We start from the raw sequence: 8,822 nt of genomic DNA on the forward strand, positions 1-8,822 counted from the left end.
TTCTTAACATTATTTGTTTGAAAATATGCCTAATTGACCCAATGCACACCAACTATTATAAATATATATAAAAAAATAATAGAATTAAACTTGGATCAAAGGAATTGTTATAAGTGCAAATCAAAAGCCAAAAGGTAATAAGATCTTTCGCATTACGATTAAATTTATTATAATGTAATTAGAGTTGGCAAATAAGCCAAGCGGCCCATGGACCTGATCAGGCGGCCCGCCTCCCAATCCAGCCCAACCCAATATTGTAGCAAATAGGCTGAGTCGAGCTGGTACTGTAGCAAATGGGTCGTGTCAGGCTAATACTTTGTGGCTCGCGGCCTGACTTGGCCCACCAAAATGATCTGGCCCAACTCGCCCCACCAAAATGGGGGTGGTAATCAAAATAAGGGTGACCCATCAAAATTGTCTACTAAAATGGAGGTGGCCCACCAAAATGGCTCGACCTGGCTCGGTTCACCTTGGCCTATTTATTAAGGGCCATAAGGCTATGCTAGTCCCCTATTTTCCATTGTCGAACCCGACCCACCTCCTTTACGAGCCAAATTCAACTCGGCTCATGAAATGGGTGGGCCAAGCGGCCCATTTTCCAACTCTAAATGTAAGAGTATATGAATATGTTAATGTATTGTAACCTGTACAATCGGCCAAACCAACCAAGAACAAGCATAAAATCGAGAAAAGTAAAGAACACAAAAATATACGTGTTCGAATCAATAGATCCTACTCACGGTAGAGGCTCCGCCTCTAGTCAATCCACTAATAGCTTTCGATTACAACCGGATTACAAGATCACAACAAGAATAAAAACGTATTGCAAATACATCAACTGAAATCAGAAACAAAATACAAGAACAAGTATAGAATCTGTTCTACCGATCTCAAGATCGTGTCAAGAATCTAATCTATCAGTTACACCAAATCTCTCACACCTCAGGCGATTCAATAACAGAGATTAAAGCAATACAACCTTACCCTGTGATCTTACCAATAAAATCGAAGCCAATCGAACGAGAGAAGGATTCACAAGCGAGAGAGAGTCTCACTTCAAGAGCGCCGATCTTAGGGTTTAAAAAATGAGAGAGTAATAGCAGGTTTGGACAAATTAGGGCAAGAAACTGCCCTTATATAGCTGCAGGCAATCGGGTGGGCTTAGGCAAAGCGCATGGGCCACATGAAAAATGGGCTTGCCTCACAAAACTGATCTCGGCCCAAATGGCTAATGCCCAAAAAATAATCAGCAAATCAATCATGTATATATATTTAAATGTTAGTTAAATGAACATAAGATGAAACCTAAATATATAACAAAATGCATACAAACAGCATATATCAATTATATGAAAAATACATTTTGAATCATAAATCCTAACAAATTCCACCTTGATTCAAGAATGGATTTAATAGTGGACTTGACCAGAGACCTCTACAAACTCTCCCACCTACAATAGGAGCACATTGAGCAACAACACAGCTTGCTCAAACTTAAAAAAATGAGACCAACACGACTAATACATGCCTTATTTAAAACAACAGAAACCTCTATCAAGAGTTCTATAAACAAGACATCAGGGCTAACATTCAACCTTCCATTAGACACAGAAATTTCCTAAGGTTCCACCTTAAGACTGACAAATTTCCACCTCAAACTGTACCTTATCAGTTTGTTCAGGTAAGTATAATTCTACAAGGCCATCAAATACTACAAGACCAGGCACACATCAACATCTAGAAACAGATCCTAGACAGAAACCAGGAACTCATAACAACTCCCAATAAAGAGACAAAGAAAGCAACTTACTACCCATGGGAATCAAAAAACACAGGCATCTATGGGAAACTCTACCCCATACCATAAAACAGGATTTATACAGCCCTCTAGGTTACAAACCTAAACAAATCCATTCATGCCTAACATGCTTAACTCTAACAGCTCTCTTATGACCAATGTGTCCTAGTCTTTTAATGCCTAGACTCCAAGCCTACAGAGCTTCTATACTCTCATAACCATCAATTAGGTTGGCTGATTCTTCTCTAGCTTTATTTTTCTCAAGATCCTTCTTTTTTTTTAAACACTTTTTTCTTAAGTGACCTTCTTTCTTACAGTACCAGCAAGTCTTGGTTGTTGAGTATCCCTTTCTTGACCCCCCGATCATAGGTTTATCCCTAGTGGCATTTCTATCCACTTGACCACTAACCTGCAGACTCTCTGCAGAACTTGACCTATTATCCCTCTTAACCTCAAGATCCCTAAATCTAAGAGCTGACAACACATCTTCTAAGGTCAAAGAAGATCTACCATATTTAATTGCTGTTTTAAGATCTTTACAAGCTTCTGGCAAAGAGTTTAACAAAATAATAGCTTGATTCTCATCAGAAATTTTTTCATCAGCATTGGCTAATTCTATTGTAATCACTTTAAATTCATCTAGATTTTCCTCTAGGGTTTTTGCAGGGTTCATTTTAAATCCAAACAACTGTTCTTTCAAAAATATTTTATTAGTTAGAGACTTAGCCATATACAAGGATTCCAACTTAGATCATACCTTTGCAGTTGATTCTTCTTCATTTACCTGGCGCAGGACATTGTCTGCTAGGCTAAGGATGATCAAGGAATAAGCCATCTCATCCATGTCCTGCCTTTCTTGGACGGTCATGGAGAGTTGCTTATCCTTCTCCTCCTTTATTTCCAACAGAACCTTAGCACACCGATGTTGGACAAGCACTGCTTTCATCTTTTTCTGCCACATGCTAAAATCACCATGGCCATCAAATTTATCTACTTCCAATTTAGATGGAGCCATATAGAAAAAATATAAGCAGGCTAAAAACAGGTTAATCAAGAATCGAACAAGTTAAGTAGTCCAAACAGACAAGCTCTAAACCTTTTAGACAAATCAGATTTTAAACACTGATTTTAAAGAAAATAATTTTGGATTTAAAACAAAAACAAGAATTCAATACAATATTTAGCCAAAACAGAACGAAAGACTTATTAGATGATAAACAGAATCAAGAACTTCAGAAAGAGTTAGGGAAAGAAAAGATATAGGAATCAAGTAGATTTGAGCATGCTTTAAATAACTCGAGACAAGGAATTTAGGCAAATCAGAAATCACACATACATAATTATTGAAAAACAGTAATGATTATGAAATTAGGGCAAAACAAAATAGATCGCAAAATTAGGGCAAATGAGAAATTTCTTACCCAATCGAAGATCCGAAAAAGATCTTCGTGTTTACCTTTCTGGATTTGACATGGTTTGGCCCGGATCTTTAATCCCTAGGGCTCTGATACCACTTGTTAATGTATTGTAACCTGTACAATCGGCCAAACCAACCAAGAACAAGCATAAAACCGAGAAAAGTAAAGAACACAAGAATATACGTGTTCGGATCAATAGATCCTACTCACGGTAGAGGCTTCGCCTCTAGTCAATCCACTAATAGCTTTCGATTACAACCGGATTACAAGATCACAACAAGAATAAAAACGTATTGCAAATACATCAACTGAAATCAGAAACAAAATACAAGAACAAGTATAGAATCTGTTCTACCGATCTCAAGATCGTGTCAAGAATCTGATCTATCAGTTACACCAAATCTCTCACACCTCAGGCGATTCAATAACAGAGATTAAAGCAATACAACCTTACCCTGTGATCTTACCAATAAAATCGAAGCCAATCGAACGAGAGAAGGATTCACAAGCGAGAGAGAGTCTCACTTCAAGAGCGCCGATCTTAGGGTTTAAAAAATGAGAGAGTAATAGCAGGTTTGGACAAATTAGGGCAAGAAACTGCCCTTATATAGCTGCAGGCAATCGGGTGGGCTTAGGCAAAGCGCATGGGCCACATGAAAAATGGGCTTGCCTCACAAAACTGATCTCGGCCCAAATGGCTAATGCCCAAAAAATAATCAGCAAATCAATCATGTATATATATTTAAATGTTAGTTAAATGAACATAAGATGAAACCTAAATATATAACAAAATGCATACAAACAGCATATATCAATTATATGAAAAATACATTTTGAATCATAAATCCTAACAAATTCCACCTTGATTCAAGAATGGATTTAATAGTGGACTTGACCAGAGACCTCTACAAACTCTCCCACCTACAATAGGAGCACATTGAGCAACAACACAGCTTGCTCAAACTTAAAAAAATGAGACCAACACGACTAATACATGCCTTATTTAAAACAACAGAAACCTCTATCAAGAGTTCTATAAACAAGACATCAGGGCTAACATTCAACCTTCCATTAGACACAGAAATTTCCTAAGGTTCCACCTTAAGACTGACAAATTTCCACCTCAAACTGTACCTTATCAGTTTGTTCAGGTAAGTATAATTCTACAAGGCCATCAAATACTACAAGACCAGGCACACATCAACATCTAGAAACAGATCCTAGACAGAAACCAGGAACTCATAACAACTCCCAATAAAGAGACAAAGAAAGCAACTTACTACCCATGGGAATCAAAAAACACAGGCATCTATGGGAAACTCTACCCCATACCATAAAACAGGATTTATACAGCCCTCTAGGTTACAAACCTAAACAAATCCATTCATGCCTAACATGCTTAACTCTAACAGCTCTCTTATGACCAATGTGTCCTAGTCTTTTAATGCCTAGACTCCAAGCCTACAGAGCTTCTATACTCTCATAACCATCAATTAGGTTGGCTGATTCTTCTCTAGCTTTATTTTTCTCAAGATCCTTCTTTTTTTTTAAACACTTTTTTCTTAAGTGACCTTCTTTCTTACAGTACCAGCAAGTCTTGGTTGTTGAGTATCCCTTTCTTGACCCCCCGATCATAGGTTTATCCCTAGTGGCATTTCTATCCACTTGACCACTAACCTGCAGACTCTCTGCAGAACTTGACCTATTATCCCTCTTAACCTCAAGATCCCTAAATCTAAGAGCTGACAACACATCTTCTAAGGTCAAAGAAGATCTACCATATTTAATTGCTGTTTTAAGATCTTTACAAGCTTCTGGCAAAGAGTTTAACAAAATAATAGCTTGATTCTCATCAGAAATTTTTTCATCAGCATTGGCTAATTCTATTGTAATCACTTTAAATTCATCTAGATTTTCCTCTAGGGTTTTTGCAGGGTTCATTTTAAATCCAAACAACTGTTCTTTCAAAAATATTTTATTAGTTAGAGACTTAGCCATATACAAGGATTCCAACTTAGATCATACCTTTGCAGTTGATTCTTCTTCATTTACCTGGCGCAGGACATTGTCTGCTAGGCTAAGGATGATCAAGGAATAAGCCATCTCATCCATGTCCTGCCTTTCTTGGACGGTCATGGAGAGTTGCTTATCCTTCTCCTCCTTTATTTCCAACAGAACCTTAGCACACCGATGTTGGACAAGCACTGCTTTCATCTTTTTCTGCCACATGCTAAAATCACCATGGCCATCAAATTTATCTACTTCCAATTTAGATGGAGCCATATAGAAAAAATATAAGCAGGCTAAAAACAGGTTAATCAAGAATCGAACAAGTTAAGTAGTCCAAACAGACAAGCTCTAAACCTTTTAGACAAATCAGATTTTAAACACTGATTTTAAAGAAAATAATTTTGGATTTAAAACAAAAACAAGAATTCAATACAATATTTAGCCAAAACAGAACGAAAGACTTATTAGATGATAAACAGAATCAAGAACTTCAGAAAGAGTTAGGGAAAGAAAAGATATAGGAATCAAGTAGATTTGAGCATGCTTTAAATAACTCGAGACAAGGAATTTAGGCAAATCAGAAATCACACATACATAATTATTGAAAAACAGTAATGATTATGAAATTAGGGCAAAACAAAATAGATCGCAAAATTAGGGCAAATGAGAAATTTCTTACCCAATCGAAGATCCGAAAAAGATCTTCGTGTTTACCTTTCTGGATTTGACATGGTTTGGCCCGGATCTTTAATCCCTAGGGCTCTGATACCACTTGTTAATGTATTGTAACCTGTACAATCGGCCAAACCAACCAAGAACAAGCATAAAACCGAGAAAAGTAAAGAACACAAGAATATACGTGTTCGGATCAATAGATCCTACTCACGGTAGAGGCTTCGCCTCTAGTCAATCCACTAATAGCTTTCGATTACAACCGGATTACAAGATCACAACAAGAATAAAAACGTATTGCAAATACATCAACTGAAATCAGAAACAAAATACAAGAACAAGTATAGAATCTGTTCTACCGATCTCAAGATCGTGTCAAGAATCTGATCTATCAGTTACACCAAATCTCTCACACCTCAGGCGATTCAATAACAGAGATTAAAGCAATACAACCTTACCCTGTGATCTTACCAATAAAATCGAAGCCAATCGAACGAGAGAAGGATTCACAAGCGAGAGAGAGTCTCACTTCAAGAGCGCCGATCTTAGGGTTTAAAAAATGAGAGAGTAATAGCAGGTTTGGACAAATTAGGGCAAGAAACTGCCCTTATATAGCTGCAGGCAATCGGGTGGGCTTAGGCAAAGCGCATGGGCCACATGAAAAATGGGCTTGCCTCACAAAACTGATCTCGGCCCAAATGGCTAATGCCCAAAAAATAATCAGCAAATCAATCATGTATATATATTTAAATGTTAGTTAAATGAACATAAGATGAAACCTAAATATATAACAAAATGCATACAAACAGCATATATCAATTATATGAAAAATACATTTTAAATCATAAATCCTAACAAATTCCACCTTGATTCAAGAATGGATTTAATAGTGGACTTGACCAGAGACCTCTACAAACTCTCCCACCTACAATAGGAGCACATTGAGCAACAACACAGCTTGCTCAAACTTAAAAAAATGAGACCAACACGACTAATACATGCCTTATTTAAAACAACAGAAACCTCTATCAAGAGTTCTATAAACAAGACATCAGGGCTAACATTCAACCTTCCATTAGACACAGAAATTTCCTAAGGTTCCACCTTAAGACTGACAAATTTCCACCTCAAACTGTACCTTATCAGTTTGTTCAGGTAAGTATAATTCTACAAGGCCATCAAATACTACAAGACCAGGCACACATCAACATCTAGAAACAGATCCTAGACAGAAACCAGGAACTCATAACAACTCCCAATAAAGAGACAAAGAAAGCAACTTACTACCCATGGGAATCAAAAAACACAGGCATCTATGGGAAACTCTACCCCATACCATAAAACAGGATTTATACAGCCCTCTAGGTTACAAACCTAAACAAATCCATTCATGCCTAACATGCTTAACTCTAACAGCTCTCTTATGACCAATGTGTCCTAGTCTTTTAATGCCTAGACTCCAAGCCTACAGAGCTTCTATACTCTCATAACCATCAATTAGGTTGGCTGATTCTTCTCTAGCTTTATTTTTCTCAAGATCCTTCTTTTTTTTTAAACACTTTTTTCTTAAGTGACCTTCTTTCTTACAGTACCAGCAAGTCTTGGTTGTTGAGTATCCCTTTCTTGACCCCCCGATCATAGGTTTATCCCTAGTGGCATTTCTATCCACTTGACCACTAACCTGCAGACTCTCTGCAGAACTTGACCTATTATCCCTCTTAACCTCAAGATCCCTAAATCTAAGAGCTGACAACACATCTTCTAAGGTCAAAGAAGATCTACCATATTTAATTGCTGTTTTAAGATCTTTACAAGCTTCTGGCAAAGAGTTTAACAAAATAATAGCTTGATTCTCATCAGAAATTTTTTCATCAGCATTGGCTAATTCTATTGTAATCACTTTAAATTCATCTAGATTTTCCTCTAGGGTTTTTGCAGGGTTCATTTTAAATCCAAACAACTGTTCTTTCAAAAATATTTTATTAGTTAGAGACTTAGCCATATACAAGGATTCCAACTTAGATCATACCTTTGCAGTTGATTCTTCTTCATTTACCTGGCGCAGGACATTGTCTGCTAGGCTAAGGATGATCAAGGAATAAGCCATCTCATCCATGTCCTGCCTTTCTTGGACGGTCATGGAGAGTTGCTTATCCTTCTCCTCCTTTATTTCCAACAGAACCTTAGCACACCGATGTTGGACAAGCACTGCTTTCATCTTTTTCTGCCACATGCTAAAATCACCATGGCCATCAAATTTATCTACTTCCAATTTAGATGGAGCCATATAGAAAAAATATAAGCAGGCTAAAAACAGGTTAATCAAGAATCGAACAAGTTAAGTAGTCCAAACAGACAAGCTCTAAACCTTTTAGACAAATCAGATTTTAAACACTGATTTTAAAGAAAATAATTTTGGATTTAAAACAAAAACAAGAATTCAATACAATATTTAGCCAAAACAGAACGAAAGACTTATTAGATGATAAACAGAATCAAGAACTTCAGAAAGAGTTAGGGAAAGAAAAGATATAGGAATCAAGTAGATTTGAGCATGCTTTAAATAACTCGAGACAAGGAATTTAGGCAAATCAGAAATCACACATACATAATTATTGAAAAACAGTAATGATTATGAAATTAGGGCAAAACAAAATAGATCGCAAAATTAGGGCAAATGAGAAATTTCTTACCCAATCGAAGATCCGAAAAAGATCTTCGTGTTTACCTTTCTGGATTTGACATGGTTTGGCCCGGATCTTTAATCCCTAGGGCTCTGATACCACTTGTTAATGTATTGTAACCTGTACAATCGGCCAAACCAACCAAGAACAAGCATAAAACCGAGAAAAGTAAAGAACACAAGAATATACGTGTTCGGATCAATAGATCCTACTCACGGTAGAGGCTTCGCCTCTAGTCAA

This window comes from Diospyros lotus, chromosome 5 (genome assembly GCF_014633365.1).
Source record: "Diospyros lotus cultivar Yz01 chromosome 5, ASM1463336v1, whole genome shotgun sequence".
NCBI lineage: Eukaryota > Viridiplantae > Streptophyta > Magnoliopsida > Ericales > Ebenaceae > Diospyros > Diospyros lotus.